Here is a 20,078-nt window from a genome sequence, read left to right as displayed (position 1 = left end):
TCCAGTCATCAGAAGCCCCTGACTGCAACAGTCCTGATACACAGCAATGGAAAAAGGCACATAAAATCCTCTTGTCTCCCAGGACAGTCCTTCACCTCCTCTGCTGCACCTCCTCCTGGATGCCCCTGGGCTCTGCCTCTAGTCCCCTCGCAAGAGACTGATGTTTCGTGTCCTGGCTGGCCACCTTGGCCCAAAAGCCAGGGAGCAAGCCCTGCCTTTGGATCCCCTGAATGGTCAGAGAGAGCCTTCACGCATTTCAGGGACCACCCTGGTTTGCGCCATTAAAGGCTGTTTCCCGCAGCCAAGCCTCCAGGCGAGATCATCCCAACCGCAAGGTACAGCCAGCAAAGCTGTTCATCAGCCCAGGATTGTCTTGCAGTTTGGGGAAGGAGGTAGCTCCAGGTCTATTCAGCTCACACCAGGAGAATTATGTCTGTTACATTGGTTTTGTGCAAGGCAAAGGGATATTTCTCCTAACTCATGTTTAATTTCTGCACATAAATCCCTCTGAACCTAAACTTTCCATTTATTTTACGTGCTTAGATATTTCCTCATGAGTTGCAGGTGAAATCCATGCCCTGGCACGCACATAAAAGCAAATGCAGAAGGAATGTGTCCGGGCAATATACACATCATCCCTGGAGATAAATCTTTTCCTGCTGGGGAGGAAACCCACAGGGCTCGCACACGCACCAGCTATTAATTTCTCCCAAAATATATACATTTCAGGACAAAAATAAACATGTAAATACAGGATGTGTTACTCCTAGGTTTTCTGTTCAGGAAGCAAGGTGACAACTGGCAGTTTGTAGGAAACTTGCACGCAGCTTACTTACAAAGAGCTTATTACAAACACATCAACCGTCCAACACCTGGGGAATAGTCAGCACCCTGGAAACACACGCAGCGTACTCTGGTTGTATCACACACAGAAAATACACGTGCCGCTGCCGTTCTGGTCTAGAAAAACACGGCAAAATGGCGAAACGCAGGACGGGGCCGCGGCAGCGTGGGGACGGGCGGGGGTGCAGCGCGGGGGGTGCCGGCACAGCCTGGCAGCGGGGCCCCGCCAGCCCCCGTCCTCTGCAGCCACGCGCCCACAGCGTCCGCTGGCCTCGCAGGGAACGGACCCACTGCTCGCGCCGTGGGGGGCCGTTGTGGTCCCTGCCGGTGCAGGACAGCTGGGAGCAAGGGCAAGACCTCCCCGGTTTGCTACCTCCGCATCCACATTTCTCACAGGAAACACTATCAGGAGCTTTGTGGGATCGTGAATATGAATTGCTTTGACCTCACTTAGTCTGATATGGTGGAGTATTAAATCTCTATTTTTCAAGCATTAAGCCTGTGTAATAGAAGGATGCTGCGAGCAATTTGCAGTAAGATGAAGGGATATTACTGTCCTGGGAGACAGACAATCCAACCACATCCACAAATTGATAACAGAGATAGCGGCTTAGGTTCATGCTAGCTATTAATTAAGGGCGTGTTTTATGTGGAAGACAATACCAGCTTACACAGGCAGGTACTTGTTGGCCTTCCCTTCCCTGCGGTGAGCAGCATTCCCGGAGCTGGAGTGCAGCCAGGTGGGTTAGCTTACCTTGCTGAACCTCGGTTCACACACTTACATTTGAATCTCTGACAGGCAAAATTAATTTCTCAAGCCTTTAGCACAGCAGCTTCAGAGCTGCTGTTCTGCCGCTCACGAGCAGCCGGCGGCTGCTGGGAGCCACTGCCGCAGGGAGCAGCACGCAAGCCCTCCTTCCAGGGACATTCAAAGGCTTGGCCAGAGCAAAGAGCTAGCAACTATGCTGAGAGCTAATACGTCTCTGGGTGCTAATGAGCAGCTAACCATGTCCCGAGCTCTTCCTTTGCCCTCAGAACTTGCTGCCTCATTATCTGGCTGATCCCCAACTCTCAGGCAAAGAAATCCAAAACTGGATTTCATTCCTTCTTGCCTCTCCTTCTCTCGTCTTGGCTGCTGGCAGCATCCACTCAGCCAAGGGATACGATCTCTCTCCCACTCGATGCCCTCAGCAGGCTTTCGCTTCCCATCCCCTGCAGTGGGACTCTCAGCATCTCACAGCCATTAATTGACTCGGGCTGATTACAAGGCCACTAACTCGTGTCCTTATTACCAACAGAATATTACCCTTTTATAACCTTTTGCTCCTCGCCCTAGAATCTAGCAGCAAGCCTGCAACATGCCCTGAAAGCTGATCCCCACGCTGGTGCGAAAGACCGACTGCTGCTCCTGCTTCACTCAGGAAAACCTCTCCCAGGTCTCACCCTGGTTCTCTGAGCGCGGTCAGCCCGTGCAGGGGGAGCTCACCCTCGGGCAGCCCGCAGCGCGTTGCAAGGTGAAACATTGCGGAGGGCAAGAACCAAGAGCCAGGGTGCACGGTGGCTCCCAGGAGCGAGGACACCGACCGGTACGCCTGGAGTCTGTCAGGCTGATGGAGCCAAGGTACACGGCAAATCCACTGAGCACCAGCAATACAACAGTGTCACAGGGTTCTTCTGGGGAGCGTCTTCCCTGCTGGGTGTTGCCCAAAAGGTTTTGTAGAGCCAAATAATGCAGGTCAGCAGTGGAAGTACGTATATAATACTGGAGGAGATGGCATAAAAGTCCTGTGTGATGAATAAATTAAAGCATCCCCTCCTATGGACAGGCACCTATGGAGAAGAACTGAGACAGATAAATCAATGGGATAGGCTGAGGAGCCAGAAGAGATTTATTTTTTTCCAGATGGGATTAGAGAACAGCTGGAGAATTGATGAGGCGGCGAGGACAGGAGATCACTGCAGACAGCAGGCTCCTGCTGACGCTGCTACCCACCCCAAACCCCCTGTGTTGGGGCCCACATGCAGGTCACACACACCTTTCTGGAAAATTATGTTCAAAGATGTGGGGAACTTCTGACGGGAAGTGTGAGCCCTTACAAACCAAGACAGTTCCCTCTAGGCTCTTCTGATAAAGTGTCCCCTGGCCACTGGTTTCTCTGTCATCAGCAAAGGCATTTCATGTCAAAGCAAAGCCCCTGATAATTGCCTGGAAACAAAAAAATGCAGGGTGCATGGTTTGTCCAGCGGGTCGCCTTGCTGCATGCAGAGCTGAAGGAAAGAGGGGGTCCAGGGCCAAGGGCAATGCCAAAGCTGTGGACAGCGCAGGTCTTCCTGAAATCTGGAGAAGTCGCTCCAGCTATGGACTTCTCTGTGTTTCAGAGATGACAGTTGGTGTGATGGGGGTACGGAGAGCCAGAGACTTCAGTCAGACCGAGGACACGTCCATGAGCTGGCCAGGATGGGATTTGTCACGTGCCCAAACACATACATCCCTCACTGAGCAGAGGCAAGGACAGTAAGGCGGTGACCTGGGAGCGGGCTGCTGAAGAAGGGCAATCTGGTGAATGGCAAGAAATGGAAAAAATTACAAAACAAAGGGAAATAAAGGACAAGCTAGAAGTCAGGCTCCTGAGAATGAAAGGAGCATCCCTCGGTGTTGGAGAGCACACATCTGCAGCCTGCAGACTCACCCCCCGTCTGCAGCATCTCCGTTAAAAGCCCGATGCACGCATGCTTATGAAGCCAAAACTTGTCCTGGGATGGCAGTGATCATTAGCCCAGCAAGTTTGGGAACCTCTGTGTTTTTGCATGCTTTACATCCGTACCCACATCCTAGCCTGCTCTTTGAAGCCAGTATCTGTACCGCACCTTGGCATATTGCGGATTACAACATTTCAGGCTGCCTGCTGCATCTCAGCTGTATGTCTGATCTTGGGTGAGGAATTTCTCTTTATACCAAACTGTCTATTCAAGTCATAAAAATAGGCTTTTTTTCCTTCTGTAAGTGCAACACTTTTCATATTTTTACTTCCAGCTGTCTAGATAGTATTTCACTTTTTTCATTTCTAGTGCTTGCTCTCAGTTATTTAATGTGAATTTCTAGGGCATGGTGCCCTTAGCAGACATCAGAGCAATATAACACAAGAAATCAGATATATACTGTTCCAGGATAAGGCAGGAACAAAAAGACAAACTAGGCTCTTAATACATATGGTGCTTTTGATTCATGGAATATAGAAAATTGTATTTGATTATATCTGTAATGGATCCTCATAACTTTAGATTAGGGTTATGCTGATGGCCCAACTAATGGACAGCTTATTGCAGGAATAGATTTCATCCTATCGTATTTTTTTCCTGGTATCAATTACTTTGAATGTTTAAATGTCTCATTTCTCTGGATGTTTATTGCTCAATTTTCCTTTCTAAAAAAAACCAAAAAACCCTACACACACACAATGCCCCTGGTGTTCCTCTGCTAAGTTGCAAGGAACTACAGTTTGTGTGCTCCTGGAGTCCAGAAGCTCCTGTCATCTGCCGGCTGCGTAGGTCAGAAGAAGATCCACAGTTGTGGCTTACAGTTACTGAAGTTATAGCAGCACGTATGCTGTGAGGTAACAGAGTCAAAGTTCTCTTAGCAGACATGTGGATGCTATTGGAAAAAAAATATTAAAATGCTTATTAAATTAACCTGTCTAAAAAGGAAAAGGAACTTGTGGGATTGCTGCCTGTGAGATTAACAGCAAATCTGATGATAAAAAAGATGGGAAGCAAAGACGGTTTGGTGGAGAGCATCTCATTTTCATTCAACTTATATTAGTAAGGCCCTGAAGAATAGAATCATTAAATTATTACTCTCTGAAGCAGTGCAGAAGGACCTTGAAGGAAATGCTTGTATGCCAGTAAAGAGTTTAGGAGTCTGTGGAGACACTGGAGATGTTACCTATTGAGCTGAGGGCCAGGGGGAAAAGAGGCTGGTGGATTTTTTTTTTTTTACTTTGCCTGGCTGTAACTGTGTCTGAAATTCTCTGTAGGAAAAAAAAAAAAAAACAACCCCCCCCCAAAAAAAAAAAACCTTGCAGAGAAAAACACCACCTTTGTCACACTTTAAATATTAGCCAAGCTGCTCAACACCAGTGATTTCAGAACGATCTCTGCTATTTGCTTTATAAAAGTATGCTCTGCCTCACTCCAGAATTGATACCTGCCAGTGAAGGGGTGTCATGACGTCGGTCTCCCTGAAGAGCAACGATCCCCAATTAGGAACAGACGCCGAGCCTCTGAGGGCATTTGTCAGGGCCATTGGCTGGCACGTGTCAGAGGGGAGCACTGGGTGCACATTTCAAAGGGTGCCTGTCAATGAGAATTTTTATTTTTTTTTAACACCTTCAGCTAAACTCTTCAATTTGTCCAGCATGCTCAGAGGAGAGAATGCAGGGGCTCTTCAGTCCTGATGCATTTTACTGTCACAGCCCTTATTTCTTGGAGAAGGAAAAGAGGAGAGCCTGACAGCAGGGATGCACGACAGCTCTGTTGGCTCCGTCGAGGAGGGCAAGGCTGCGTGTCGGCCACAGCAAGAGGCATTTTCCGTGGCGAGACGGGATCACTGCATCCTGCTCCTGCGTTTTCCTAGAGCCTTTTACCCCACGCCTTGGTGGAGGCTGCAGTCTGCATTACAGTGCCCCGCACGTGCCCCTGCACAAGGAGCCAGACCAACCACAGAGGCTTCCTCAAGGACGCAGAGGAGAGGGGATGCCCCTGGCTGGGAGGGAGCGCGGCAGCCCCCGTGCACGGGTGGAAGCTCCTGGGACCTGGGAATGCAGAGCTGCCTCGCCCTCTGCTCAGGCAACTCATTCACATACGGGCTGCATGTTATTGCTACTCCAAGAAGAGAGCTGGATCCACTTATTTTTTTCATTAAAATGCAAATTAATTTAATAAAAAGTGGAATTGTAAATTAATGAAGCACTTAAAAATTCTACATAATACAAGGCTAATACTTACTCTGTAGAATTTCCTCCAGTTAATACCACCACTAACTCTCCCAAGTGGGACCAGCCTGGCAACTCCACCGATCTAAATCGGGCTCTTTGATCGGTGATGGGATCAGAGCTCACCGAACAGGCACGTTGCCTTTTTACTTCTTCCCAATTACTGGGCAGTTGGGAAGTCTGCCTCCTCTGCAGGAAACTCATCCTGCAAGTATCTGCCTGACCCCTCACGGCTGATGCATTCAGGAGCAGGGACATTTCCTTTCCCCTTAAAATAGTAATGGATCCCTGTAATTTACTGCGTAAATTACCCCGACAGTTCACATGAAGACTACAGAGCTGCTGCCCTAAACAGAGCTCCAGTGATGAGCTGCCCTCCCACGATGTTCCGCTGTAATAACATCACAGCTGCCTCCAGGCACTCAGCCCCCATGGAGGCTTTGGACACGTTTGAGCCAGAGACTGTGGATCCACACTTTGGTTTTTTTTTCTTCCTTTTTGCCCTAATACAAAGTGCCAGATTCAGGTATTGACTCCAAAGCCAAAACGTTCTGCATGCAAGCTGTGGGGCTGTCTCTAACGAAGGGCTGGCAGCCAGCCCCATCTCGCTGCTGTCACGCTTGCAGACAGCCGAGCCACCGCACAGATCCTCCCTGCAAGCAACTGGATTCACAGCAGTGCCTCCATCCTCAGCTTTATTGTCCCTTTTCTGCAGGGTGGGAGCAGGGAGTCAGGAGAGAGTGCCTTGCCCAAGGCTGGCAGGGAGTCAAATATCGCTCAGGTCTACCTACCTTCAGGGCAAATCTGGCTCAAGAAAACAAAAAATTACCTTAAAGGCACAGGTGCAAGGCTTGTTCTCTGCACCTTCCTTTTCTAACTTATACTTCTATGGAAACACTGTAGAAAATTCATCCTTAAAATAAAGTAGAACCACAGAAACACTCTGAGAAAACATTGGCCAAAGTGAGTAAGGCATTTCCAACAGGATCAATCCTTCCTGACCTGGAGGTCCACATCTGAGCTCATCACCTTCTGCTTTTTTTATAGCAAATGGAGAGAAAAGGCAATTCTGAGAATAATTCAATTCATCCTAAAGTAAGCATCTAAAGCAGGTCAGCTAAACCACACCAAGAAATTGCCCTTCCCTCCCTGCTAGCTGTGAAGAGAGTCCAGGCGGACAGCTTTCACGGAGACGTGGCACTGGTATGTGTCCAGAGTTAAGCGACATGAATCCTCCCTCTCGCCCCTCTCGACGGGACCCTGCCACCGCGTGCATCCACCTCGGCCCTCCCCACGCGGAGCCCCTTGGCACACGTGGAGCCCCATGGCTGGACAGGCAGCCCCGCAGTCGCGGTGGAGCCCCGTGCCGCCCCCAGGCCGTCACACGTGGAGCCCCACCGGACCCATGGGACCTCCCTGCGCTCGGGGACCTGCCGGGCTCCTTTTCCTCTGGCCACACAGCAGGGACCATGTAGGCTCCGTGCTGGTGTTAATCACCCGCCACACTCATTTATTGCCATGTATACACCACTGCCAGGAACATTATCCCTTAAATAAAGCTCACCCACCCTATTATTGTAATGTCAACTCCGAACCTCTCAGATAAGCCCTGCAGACAATTTATAATTACACAGAAGTAGCTCTTGTACATTGCACTGAGGGCCCATCAGGAGAGGATTTAGGTCTTTCACGGAGGCCGCGTTTGACAGGTCTTTTTGCTGTTATTTCATCTTGACAGCTCCTTGCCACTCAGCTCCTCCTGTGACTCTATACTCGTGCTTTGTTGTGTGATCTCAGGTGAAGAGAGCACGTAATGGGCAATAATTGTGGGCGATTACTGTTTACTTGTTAACTTTGCTTGGCAGAGCAGCTGTGATGGATGCAGGGACTGGAATATTCCCTTTATCCCCTGTAGCACAGACAGTGAACTGGCGCTTAATTCAAAGGCTGAAATCTATAAAAAAAGAAGACGAAACCCATCATTAAATTTCTCTTAGTGGCTATGTGCATAATTCATCCAAACACCATCAAATATAAATGGCCTTGTGTCAGGATGAGCAGTACGGGCACGGCAAACCCAACCCGCTCCGGGAGACAGAAACCGCGAAGCAGCCTCTCACCACCTTAATGAGATCAGGCACCAAAGCGCTTCCAGGAGGCTCCTAAGCGGGACACAATAACCGGATCGAGCCGCGTCGGAAAACGGTTGGGTTGAACGCCCGAGCAACGTTTACAAGCAGTGGGCGAAGGGAGCCACAGAGGAGCTGGGGCAGGGACTGCTGGCCTGGGACACGGACATGGCCCCGACCACCCGGGACGCGGGCAGGGCAGGCAGAGCGGGCAGCATCCTGCCCGCGGAGCCCCACACCAGGAGCCCGAGCCAGTGGCTGCTGGCCCTAATCCTCCCATTACCTCTGCTCCTACAGCCAAGCTGCCTGCTTGCACTGGTACCCTATTTACTGCTCCCCCCCCAGTTTAAAAGCACTTGTATAGATTATGATATCTAAATTCTTTATTGCTCCCTGCTAGTGTCTGAACTTTGATTAGGAGCTGAATGACCTCAATTTCACAAGCAGCAGTCAGGTACCGGTAAACAATCCTCGTTCCACACAAGCAGATGTTAATCTACCGCAGTTTAGCAAAGGCTTGCAACAAGTTTTCGAGAAAGTTTTTTTCCAATTATTTGAAAAACACCAAGTTATTTAGTAAATCACAGCAAGTTGTTTTGCAAAAGTATCCTTTGAACCATTAGATATTATTGTGAATGCCAATTTTTCTTCCCACCTTATGGCAGGATAAAGATACCCCACTCAATTTTCATCAAAAGCACATGAAAGCAATCAAGGCTCCTGTAGTTTCTATGGAAATAAGGGATGCAAATTGGGATTGCGTGGTGCCTTTTTTCTTGAATTTATCCATAAAAATGCAAATACTCTTCAACAGATACTGAAATATTTGCCTTGTTCTAAGGGAGGCAAAATATATAGATGAGGCTCTTTTGTCCACTGGCTCTCCTGGCAAAGAGATTTGACAGCTCACGGAGCGCCAGCCTAGCGAAGCCGAACAAGCCCTGTCAGAGCACAAACCGGCGGCAGAGCTGGCTCTGGCAGGAGCGTGCCCGGCCCCAAAGGGCTGCCGCTCGCTCCTTGCCGGTCCCTCGGCCACCAGCGTTAGCAAACAGGTTCTCCTGCCCTTTCTCACAACCGACCTGCCTCACCCACAGGTACCGGGTCGCTCTCTGCCCACAGCGCAAGGTCACGCCAGCCACGCTGGTGCCGAGTTAAAAGGGCAGCGTCGCCTCTTTGGTGTGGAAAACAGATGAGCAAAAGGAGCAGCACAAACAATCACATTTGTGATGCATCTGCTTTACTTTCCTGCCAGCCGTTTCAGAGAAGAGTATACAACGGAGGATATCCTGCTCCTCTGCTAGGTCTCATCTCATCCTGCAGCAGGGACTGATCAAAATCCTGCAGCAGGAGGTTTAATTAATTCCCTTTCAAACTGAAGGATACAGAATAGTTAATGCTAGCAAAGGTCCCTGGGTTATTCCCCTACCGGCTCTCCTGCTCTCTCCTCTTTCTCTGCAAGCTGTATTGTGTGCTTCACACAGCACTTACCAATAAATAATCAAACAGCTCTAGGAAATGCCGATCCGCAGCTGGGCCCCTTGCCCCCCAGCCAGGTCCAGGTGCCAAGCGCTGCAGCACCGCTGCCACAGGGAGCCCTGGCAGGAAGCTGGAGCTCGTCCCTGGTGCATACACTCTGCTTGTGGACTTAGGGGAATTTAAAAGGTCAAGGAATGGTCTTTTGGATCACTGTTGTTTGCCAGAATTAATGACAAACCCTGGCAACTCAACTAGTAAAACTCCAAGAGTGAACTAGAGCATGCTGCAGCTGCACAGTTATAAACATGCAATTAATTAATTGTGCTGTCACTATATGCACCTGAGAACAACAGCTAGATCAAAGAACTGAACAGAGATCAAAATGATTAGTAGATCACTTTACTTACAGTTGAAAGTGCCAATTAGATACAGCAAAGACGTAGTCTGGCTTAGTTGCTTCTATTAACAGCTCTGGAAGAGAAAAGTCACTCAGTAGACTGTAGGAAAAAAAAAATCAGGAAAGCCTGATTGCTTACCGTGTGGACAGAGAGAGAAGTCGTGCCTGTCTGTCCACTGACTCTTCCTTTCCAAGGGTGCTAAACGCCTTCTCTGCTTAGTACGCTCTCGACCCTGTTCACACCTTGGGCTGTGCTGAAATGAGCCAGATGGGTCCCATTTGCCTGTGTGGTTTTGCAGACCCAAAGGCCTCCTCAGACAGGTCCTGAGAGTCCCAGGAGAGCCGGGAGCAGGAGCCCAGCTGCCCGCCCCGGCAGTCGGCACGGCCTCTGCTGGGGGTCTGGGGCCGGACCCCCTGCCCATCGCCTGCCTGCCAGGAGCCGCAGCGGCAGTGCGTGTTGCTCCTGTGCCCGGAGGCAGCGTGCGCCAGCTGCACCGGCGGACAGAGACGCTTCCCGGGGCTCGTGTCCACCCCGCGCCCAGCACGTGGGCACATATGTAAGCGACACTGGTGGCAGTGCCCAAGCTCTCGATGCTCCAGCAACCACTTCCCAAGGTGGAGAAAGTGTCAGGGTTTTTGAAATATAGTAGCTTTCACTCCTGCTAGTGCATTACCAAGCACCTGTACTAGCTGCTCCGTGCTGACTTAGCCAAGCAGGGCTAAATTTATGGTGCTGATTTATAATTTGCTCTGAAGTTATTGGGAAAATACATTCCAGCTGCACCTTGCAAGCCTCCAGAAGGGGCTTGACCTGCTCGCTGGACAGCCTCTCCCTTCCACTAGCAGGTTGAGGGGAGCAGTGAGGAATGCTGTGGATTTTTCTAAGCTTTTAGTCTTGGGTTGTTATCTTTCAGAGAGAGATGCTGTAGCTTAACCAAACATACGAGCTCACTGGAGGGATGACTCACTGATTCCTGGCATACGTTACGCTGGATGCCACGTTTGTGCCCATAAGCAGTCGCTCTGGACTGCAGAGCTGGTCTGTACCCTTGTGGGGCTACAGATGTGGGCTCCAGACTGAGACTATGCACTACTGCGAATCTGAGGGACGCTGGCCCTGCCAGAGCCAGCTCCGCGGGTCCCTCGCAGTCCCCGCACTCCTCACCAAGCACCTGGCCCGTGAGGCCAGAAAACATCTGCTCAGGTGCCCCAGGAGGATGGGGCTTTGCTGGACTCCGCTGCCAGCACAGGAGAGAAGGCGCCAGGAAGAGAGAATGTCTCCTGAGAAATGGGTTCAGAGCATTTGCAGCCGCCAGCCCCACCCTGAGATGATTCCCACGCTCCGGTGAGACGATCGCACGGACCCGGGGAAGGCACCGCAGCGCTGTGGCCAGACACTGGCTGCTGTGCACGTACTTGGTGTCCTTCCTTAGATGTGCTTCAGCAGTGAGCTTTGTCTCCATTGTCTTCTGTTTGTCACATTGTTTAATTTCTCTTTTTAATTGACTCAGACATTGTTTAATTTCTCTGTTTAATTGGCTCAGACAGAGAGGCTGCAGGCAATGTCATTCTCACATAATCTGTCAGAAACATCGCAGGCACGAGGGTGACGTTATTGGTCATATGCAGCGAAGTTCTGCGGCGTCCCTACAGATCCACCCCCAGCTGGGACCAAGGAGGCAGGAACAGAGAGCAGGTATAAATCATAGATGTTTGCAGGACAAAGGCTATTAGCAGGGTGCCATCCTGGCTTGTACGGGAACTGCTTTCATTTAACATACATGCCGACAAGTGAGACAGCAGGTAGAATGAGAATTCAGCACAGCACACAGATGACACCACTATTTGCATCATTCAAATCCAGAAGTGCCTGAAGGGAGCTTCCGAGGCATCTCACAATGAGAGGTGAAAGCAGGTAAAGATAGTGAGCAACAAAATCTTGCCACATATACGCAGTCTTAGAGCAGCCACTGCAAGGTCTATTTAAGCCACATGATTTTCTTTATTGATACAGATTCAACAGATACCTGAAAAAATATTGAACAAATGTTCCTTTGTATTTTAAAATGTCTCGCATCTAGCATGCCCTGTATTTTTCCAGTCACATGAATTACTTGAACAGATTTATTTACCTCTCTAGGTTCAACAGGTACAATACAACAGCTATTTCATCAAGCCTGGTTTGATGGACCCAGGTGCTTCAGAAAGTTATTTTCCACCCTGGTTTCTTTTGGTGGGTGCCGCACGGGACTGGAACAACTAGAGGTGAAAAATACAAGTTCAGACTTTCCCTGGAGAGCTGCAAGTGTTTGGAGATCTGCAGCACTGCTCACTGAAAAGATTTTTAATAGCTTTGACCTTCGTGGGGTCTGTGCAGTCTCCTTTTGTCAAAAAGTGTATGTGGAAGAATTCTGGAAAAGAGCTGAAGATAATACAAATGTTCTGCAGACTGCTGAGGGAATTACAGAGTGCTTCTTCACGTTCTTGGATCATTGTTCTAAAGTGTAGACCATTAGCATCAGCTGCTGCAGGCGTATAGTAGCTTATAATCAGGAAGGGCAAATAATTGCTGGTCAGGAGGCAATATAAATATTTGTTATTGCAGATGACTTATACATAAATCATTTGAAATGACAAAATTAATCAGACAATTCATTTGACAAATAAGTATTTGATCAGCTCTGCCTGAACCACAGTGGCCAGCCAGGCACTCTGTAAAGAGAGTTCCTTGAATACATGGAAATCCTTGAAATTTATGGAAAGAAATATCACTTCACCTCAGGACACGCGAGCACAGAGAGAAGTGGCCAGATCATAAATCGTCAGACTCTTGCGCCTCAGACCAGACAGACTCCAGAAGGCTGCCGGAGCGAAGGCAGCCCCAGCCCCAGGAGCGAGAGCATGGCCGTGGGCGTAGTTCCATCCTGCGGCACCCGCGGACCCGGCAGGAACGCCGGACCCCTGCGCTGGCATTCCCCTGCGCAGGGCACTGGCGAGCAGACCAGGGACTTCAGCCAGGGACTGTCGCTTGCCAGGTGTCTCACATCATTTTCAGAGCATGCCAGGCTAACCTGATCAGCGTTTGGGTTTTTTTTCCAAAAACACAAAATGAGCGTGTGTCAGTCTAATAGCCCTGTGTACATTGTGTCTCATCTGTATTCAGCACATCACCAAAATGTGAAGAAGAAAATAGCCCCTGAAAATAAAAGTATGAGGGATAGGAGGAGACACGAGCCATGAAAAAGCAAACAGCTCCCTGCCTGTGTTCTGACTTCCCAGCGCCTCTGTCACTCCCACACCCTCTGAGCTGCTGTGTACAGCTCTTAGTGGGTTTGGACTCATCAATGTTCAGAAACATTAATATAATCTGCTCTGAGATGTGCACATATTATCCATACTGAAATGTAAAATAGGCAAGAAGCAGCATATTTCTGGTGACTTTTTTTCCTTTGTTCATTTTAGCTCAGAACAATCTAATATAAAAAACCCCAATGCTTGCCTCTGATAGCTTAAATGTCAGTTTTCTATTATTTTTACAGTCTGGTCTCAAGGGATATAAAGGGCACCACATCGCACTCAACAGTGAAGCATCACAGAGCTTTTCCTTTACGTGATGGCAGAATGAGAAGCATCATCCAAGACAGCTGGAAGTAACGCCTTTCCCACCCTTTCCCCATGGCCACAGGCTGGAGCAAGAACACGACTTAGTAAGGATGGGACGATGAAGATCCTCCAACACACAAGGATGAGGTTTCCCATCAAAAAGCCTCTTTGTTTAACCAGAGTGGCTGGAAGACTTGTAAATGCCGAGGATGAGGAATGGAGCCATGGCAAAAGGGGCGACCTGTTGTGAGCGTGTTAGGTCTTGGTGGTGAGATCGCTGCTGGGTAGGACCCTAGATCCACGTGACATTGGCGGGTGAGGCGGGCACCGCTCCTGTAAAACTGCAGGATCGCTAGATCACGAGTTTATCAGAAAAAAATGAGCATTTTCCGGAGGCTGCTGCCCCAGGGGAAGCACGGTCCCGCGGGGTGACGGCTGCACCCGCTCTCTGCGGGGAGAAGGGACCGGCCCCACAGCAGCCCTGTGGCCCATAAAACCAGCAGAACCATCTGCCAAGCAGGGTTGCTGGGAACGGGGTCCCACTGGTTCATACTTCATGGCTCTGGCCCCTTTATCAGAAACATTAACTCTGTAAACTCCTCTCGGGCTGGGAGGTTTCCGAGGATCCCTTGACAAGAAAATATGTTAATGCCTCATTTGCATATTTTAGGAGGAAGCTCCCTACGAAATCACGTAAGTGTCATTTTCCTACAGTCTCCAATTCCCCAGCCCCTTCCAGCTGATGCAAATAAAATCTTGTTATTCAGCTTACGCCAGAAGACTCTGGCACCTCCCCCCAGGACGGGAGGATTATCTGAAGCCAGGAGGAGAAATTGGCAGGTCAAACTTCTCCTCATATCCAACAATTTCATGGTTTGATTTTTATCAAGAAGGCGTTTTAATGTCACAAACAAACCAGCAACAACCCTGCCAATAACAGTGACGCCACGGTCCCCACGGCTCGTGCGACAGGGGATGCAGGCGGCGACTGTGCTGGGAAGCGACGGCTAATCCTGGTGCTGGCGAGGACCAGCGATGCAGCACTGCGGCAGAGGGACCCGTCCGTCCGGAGGGGACCCTGCAGGACCAGAGTCACCCTCACCCCAGGGGCTGCGTCAGCCCAGCGTGAATTCAGCAAAGGCCGGGTTTGGACGCGACTGTGCTGCTCTGCGCTTCGCTCCTCTCTCTGGCTGTGCCGGGGCAGGTCCAGGCTGGCGTGTAGCAGAATTTTCCGGTCTGCTGTGAATATTTTCTACTCTGTCAACCTTTTATTTAAATGACATTTGGCTGCAGTGGTAAAAGTACGATACTGAAAATCAATAAGTGGAAAGTGTTTGAAAGCCAATCTAAATCAAATATTACAATATGGTGAAGTTAATCATCTGAAATTAACCTTATAACTGCGTGAATCGCTCTAATCTATAAAGAAAATCAATATAGGCATATCAAACCCTACTCCAAGCTGCTGTCTGTTCCAGCTGACCATGCAAATGGAAAATAATAGCCAGTGGATGCTTAGTGCTCCTTATTATACGTTAACACTTCGCGTGGGGCTGAGATGGTCAGACAAGGATTCCCCGGGGAGACTTGGCCATGAGATGCAGGCAAAGGCTCCTGCTCTAAAGAGGCACCGCAGCAGCAAAACCCCTCCAAGTCGCTCTCACGGCAGTTAATTTCAGAGAGCCAGTCAGAGCCGTGAGTGACTAACAGGCTGTTTCATGAGGAGAATTGATTGTCCCTGGATGAAAAACAGCTGCTCGAGCACAGCACCCTGCACCCTCCCAGGCTCCAGCTCAGTCCCAGGCTACACCCAAGGTGCCCCCGGCGCCCTGCCAGCGATCGGACCCAGCTCTGGGCACCAGGCGTGGACACGGACGGACGGGTCCCCACCAGCATTAGCAGCACTGAAGGCACAGCGCCCGCAGCCACCCACCCAGCAGCACCCCCGGGCGCCAGCACCACACGCTGCACCGCACTGTGCCGCGCAGGCCTCCTGGGCCATGTCACAGCAGCGGTCCCAAACGTAACCACCACTGATGTGGCAACGGTGGCTCTCAGGGAATTCACCCCGACTGAAGCACTGCCGGCTGCCTCCCTGTCTCCCAGCGAGCAGCTCCGAAGCCCAGGGCGTTCCTAACCCGCCCCGGCGGGAGCTGCAGCCCAGCAGCGAGGGGCACAGAGCGATTACCCTCCCTGGCTAGCCACATCTCCAAAGTGGCCATCAACACAGCATTTGCTAGGAGGCTCTGGGATATGACAGTGATAAGTGCTTTGATAGCAGATAGAAATCTATAAATAACAACAGCTTCTCTCAAAAACCTCATTTTAAAATAATGAAGACATTTCTTAAAGTGACAAGTGTCTCAAATGTTGATAGTAAAAGTGGGGGAGGCTCTTTTTGAAGTCTCGGGAACAGATGCAAGGAGTAAGATCTCAGCAGCAACCTGCACAGCCTCAGGAGCCCAGGATTAGTCAGAGCCAAGCAGAGTGATCACAGGCTTTTCCAGATGCTCCTCGTGGGCCCCAAATTCAAAGATGAATGAAGGTTCATGAGCAGATGACGTTGTCCAGGGAGTGTGGCCACTTCGAACCGGTCCTGCCTGTGCTCACAATGAAGAGCAGCACTTGCCTCCACGGTCCCCTCACCAGTAGACCTCCCCGTGTGTGCCAGCTACCCCAAGGTCAAAAGATTTTCTGAATTACAATGAAAGAAGAGAACAGTGCCAATTTTCCAGCTGCCAATCTGGCATGTGTCAGCTCTCGTCTCTTACTCTGATTCCCCACCCAGGCCAGTCTGTGAGGGTGCAATACCCACACAGTCCCACCAACACCAGTAGGATTTCAGTGACCATCTCCAAGCCCAGAGCACTTCTCCCTCCAGGGTGGCTGGCAAGATGGTTGCAAGGTGCAAGGATAACACTGGTGAAGGGAAGGTACCAGTGGCCGCTGCTGGCTGCACCAAACACTTCTGGATTGTTTCCTTTCATCTCAGATAGGATGAAGTTGGAAAGAAACAGGAATTTTTATGTGTCATCTGGGTGCAGGACTCAAGGCTGGGCTCGGGGTGGCTCTGCTTCTTCCTTTCAATCTCTGAAAGCTTGAGAGCATTGTGGCAACCTCGTCTCCGGTGGAGGGAAGGGACCTGCACGGCACCTGATGCTGCTGTCCCTTCTGGGCTGCTGGCACAGGACAGGCAACGGCACAAGAGCCAAGCGGCACCGCGCGGGCCAGGTCACAGTTATTCCCAAGGGTCAGCAGTGCCCTGAGGCGTCAGCCTGCGCTGGAGGAGCCCAAGTCTCCCACCGGAGAGAGGCCTCGGAGGAGAGCACCCTCCACCCGGCCCGGCCAAGCACGGGGCCGCTGGCTGCTCGTGCCAGGTGGCCCGGCGGCACAGGCAGACAGACAGCCCGCAGCGGCAGCAGGAGCATCCCCGCACAGGGGTGCCGCTGCGCTCGTGCAGCCCGCGGCAGCAGCTCCCCCGCTGCTCGCAATTAGCCTTTTGCTCAACATCTATTTCTGAAGTTTTTCCTGCATTTCAGATCAAGATGTAAATGATGCGTTAGCCCAGAAAGAGGGAGGAGACGAGTACTGAACTGGGTGGAAGATGTCCCAGAAGCGAACACGCCGGCTGAGAGGCTGGAAACGCTGTTTGAAGCAGCAGGTTGCCACAGAGTGATTAAGAACGGCCCTTTGATACTGGAAATGCGTTTTAATGAGTTTCCCGCAATATACATATATCCCTGGGGTTCCTGTGGAAAGGCCTTACACAATCCTCCCTTGCCCTCACCCAAAGGGACACCAAGATGTGTAAAAAATGCTTCATTTTTTAATACTTTAAGCTGAAAGGGTTTTAAATAACTGGGAGCTTTCTCAGTGCTTAAGAATTTCTTCATTTCTTTAAATTACAAGGAGGAACTGCATTTTCAGAATCGATACTCAGAATTTACAAACAACTCTCCAGGTGAGGAGACTCAATAGCAGAGCTTAGCTCGCGGGAAGAGCTGGCAGTAGAAGCTTTCTGTCCAAGCTGCAGCACGGGGCAGTTTCGGCTGTGACTCTCTGGCAGACCCGTGCTCTCCACATCGCAGGACTCTGTTATTTTGCATTAGAATTTATTTTAGACTTTGAGCTTTCTGAGGAAGGGACTTTATCTAATTTAGTGTGGGTAGAGTACACAGCGGCCAGGATAGAAAATCTGTGCCTGCTGAAGCCATGAGCTCCTGCCACAGTGCAAAGACTGAAGAAAAAATGATTAGAGTAATGGCAAATATTAACATGCGGGGCTCTCGCAGTGAGAGCTCAGGGGAGGGTGGCATTGTGCTAGCAAGAAGGGGTGCCGCAGTGGGGAGAAGGGGTTTGCTGCCCCGGTCCTGGCTCTGAGCCTGGGCGTCTCCTTCACAGACCCTCAGAAAGGGGAGCTGGGATAAAAGCCCCTGGAGCTGGCACTGCTGCGAGCTCTCCTCATCACCCGCAGCAGCCCCGGTGTCTCCCAGTGGCCCGTGGCGAGGGGTTAGGCTCGGCAGCCTTTCCTCCCCCTCCGCCCAGCTGGCCCCCCCAGCACGCCCGGTGCAGGAAGAGGCAATGCAGAGATGAACGGGGCGCGCCAGCAATTACAGAATTGTAAAACAGAAGGCAGGCTTTGCCCAATGTCACTAAAACCATTTACAGCCTATTGGAGGGGACAGTTGTCCCATTAAGAAACCAAAAGACATTCTGGCTTTCTTCAGCCTCAGGGCTTGGAAGAAAGAAGCATTTACTGCCTAATTAAATTTTAATATACTGGCAGAGTACAGCTCTTCTTGTGAATCTGTATTGGACGGTATGCCAGATTGTGCAGAAAAAGAGCAGGCTCGAGCTGCCTGCGGCCACCGGTGTCTGCTCCCGGCTGGCATGGCGGGGTCCCACAGCGCGGCAGCGCGGGGAGCGCAGCGGGCGCGGTGACAGCTCCCCAGAGCTGCCATTTGCTTCTGCACATGGACGCACCACCAGGGAGTTTGAGTCTCTCCACAGCAAAAGTGGAATCAGGAAAAAAGACATAAGCACTGTGATGCTGGAGGAGAAGACCGTGACTCTGGCAGCACGGTGGAGGGACGATGCTTTTCTGAGTGGATCTGAAGGACAGAGGAGATGGAGCCAGGGACCTGGCTGATGTTTAGCAGGGCACTGGTCTGCCGCGTACACACCCATACAGTAGTTTTGCATCTGAGTTTGTTATTTATTCTCCATTGCTTGCTAATAGGCTACATCTGAAGCCAAGCGGCTTTCTCTTCCTAGTACTGCGGCTCTTTTTTGCTTGCTAACTGAGGACTCCTCTGTGAGCTTCTCGGTATGTTTTTAACGGGCAGACGGCTGTCAAAAGGGCTGACCCCGCTCCAGGGAGAGGTTAACACCTTGCACCAGCTTGCAGAGTCCTGGGCACATGCTAGGAAGTTGCTCTCCTCATGCTCCCTTTTTGGCCCAGCAGCATCTGCTGCGCAGCACGTGGCCTCCCTCCATCCGTGACCCACAGAGCCGGGGCGGCCCCTTGCCTGCCCCCAGTTTGCCAGGCCAGAGCTCTGCACCGGGCTGAGCCTCCCTAAAAAAAACAGCTCCTGCCTCTCCTGCTGTCTGCTCTGCTGCTCCGTACACCGGAACACAAACGGGGAGCCCAGCGGACACGCTCACTGCTCCTGGATGCCTCTTTTATTTCTGCCACAACACCAGCCCCTGCCCGAATGCCCCTGATGCCTTGTGACGTGGTGGGGACCAGGAGCCCCGTGCAGCCCCAGCCTGGATGCAGCCCACTGCACAGCCATGTCCTGACAAGCAAGCGGCTGCGACCTCTTCCATGTTGCTGAGGGTGCCAAAGGGCCAGGGTCCCCAGCCATTATTTCCTTGGTAAATAAATGCCTGAAAAGCACCCTGGTAAGAGTAGTCACTGACAGATGGCCAGGAGCAGAGACAGGTCCCGGTGCTAAAAACGCTATGATTTTTAAATGGGTGACTCATATGTTTTCATTGTGCCACAGCTCTCCCCCCGTGAAGCTGCCTGCAAGAAATGTTCACACAAGCCTTCCAGAGCACTGTGCTGAAATAAGGTGCTGTCAAAACAGCATATATTTGTGCCGCTGCCACAAGGAGTTGTTATTATTGTATTTTTCTTTAATAGAGAGACAAGTGTGCTCCGGTGCACAGACTGGTAGCAATCGTCTGTGGCAGTGCTGGGAAGCAAGAGGGAGCTCAGAGAAAACGATGGCCCAGGGCTGCCACAGGCACTAGACGGAAACAAAGGGCTGCGTTTCAGGTCTAAAGCAGAGTAAGCCAGAGCATTCCTCTGGCTTACACAGGTCCAAATGCCTTTGGAAATGCACGGCTCCAAGCATGGCAGGGTGCGCTCCCCAGTTACAGACACCCCAGCCCTCTGCTCCCAGACACCAGACTGTTTCCTCTGAAGGCACACGCGCCTCCCTCCCTCCTCCCGGCCGCGCTTGGGGCTCTGCAGGCACAGCGACCGCCAGCCCAGGAGCTTGGGCCGGATGCGGGAGAAAACCTGCTCCGCACGAAGGGATCAGCCATGCAACCCATTCCAGAAAGTCACTGCTGCGAATGCTGGAGGGGGAAACAGAGAGGGCAGCAGCCGCTGTGTGCTCGCCCCCGCAC

General features: G+C 51.0%; 1 long non-coding RNA gene across 1 annotated transcript in view; it reads right to left on the bottom strand.

Moving 5' to 3' along the window:
- Nucleotides 1-2,771: 2,771 nt before the first annotated feature.
- The window catches only part of LOC140659162 (uncharacterized), a 165,976-nt gene continuing 148,669 nt past the window's right edge, over nt 2,772-20,078 (bottom strand). Inside the window, exons 4-5 of the long non-coding RNA XR_012044999.1 lie at nt 5,048-5,196; nt 2,772-3,400 (exon numbers count right to left, since the gene is read on the bottom strand). This is a non-coding gene — a long non-coding RNA (uncharacterized lncRNA). The remainder of the gene's footprint in view (nt 3,401-5,047; nt 5,197-20,078) is intronic.

The sequence above is a fragment of the Ciconia boyciana genome, chromosome 13 (assembly GCF_034638445.1).
Source record: "Ciconia boyciana chromosome 13, ASM3463844v1, whole genome shotgun sequence".
Lineage (NCBI taxonomy): Eukaryota > Metazoa > Chordata > Aves > Ciconiiformes > Ciconiidae > Ciconia > Ciconia boyciana.
The sequence above is the reverse complement of the archived record's forward strand: the minus strand, read 5'-3'. Positions and strand labels throughout refer to the sequence as shown.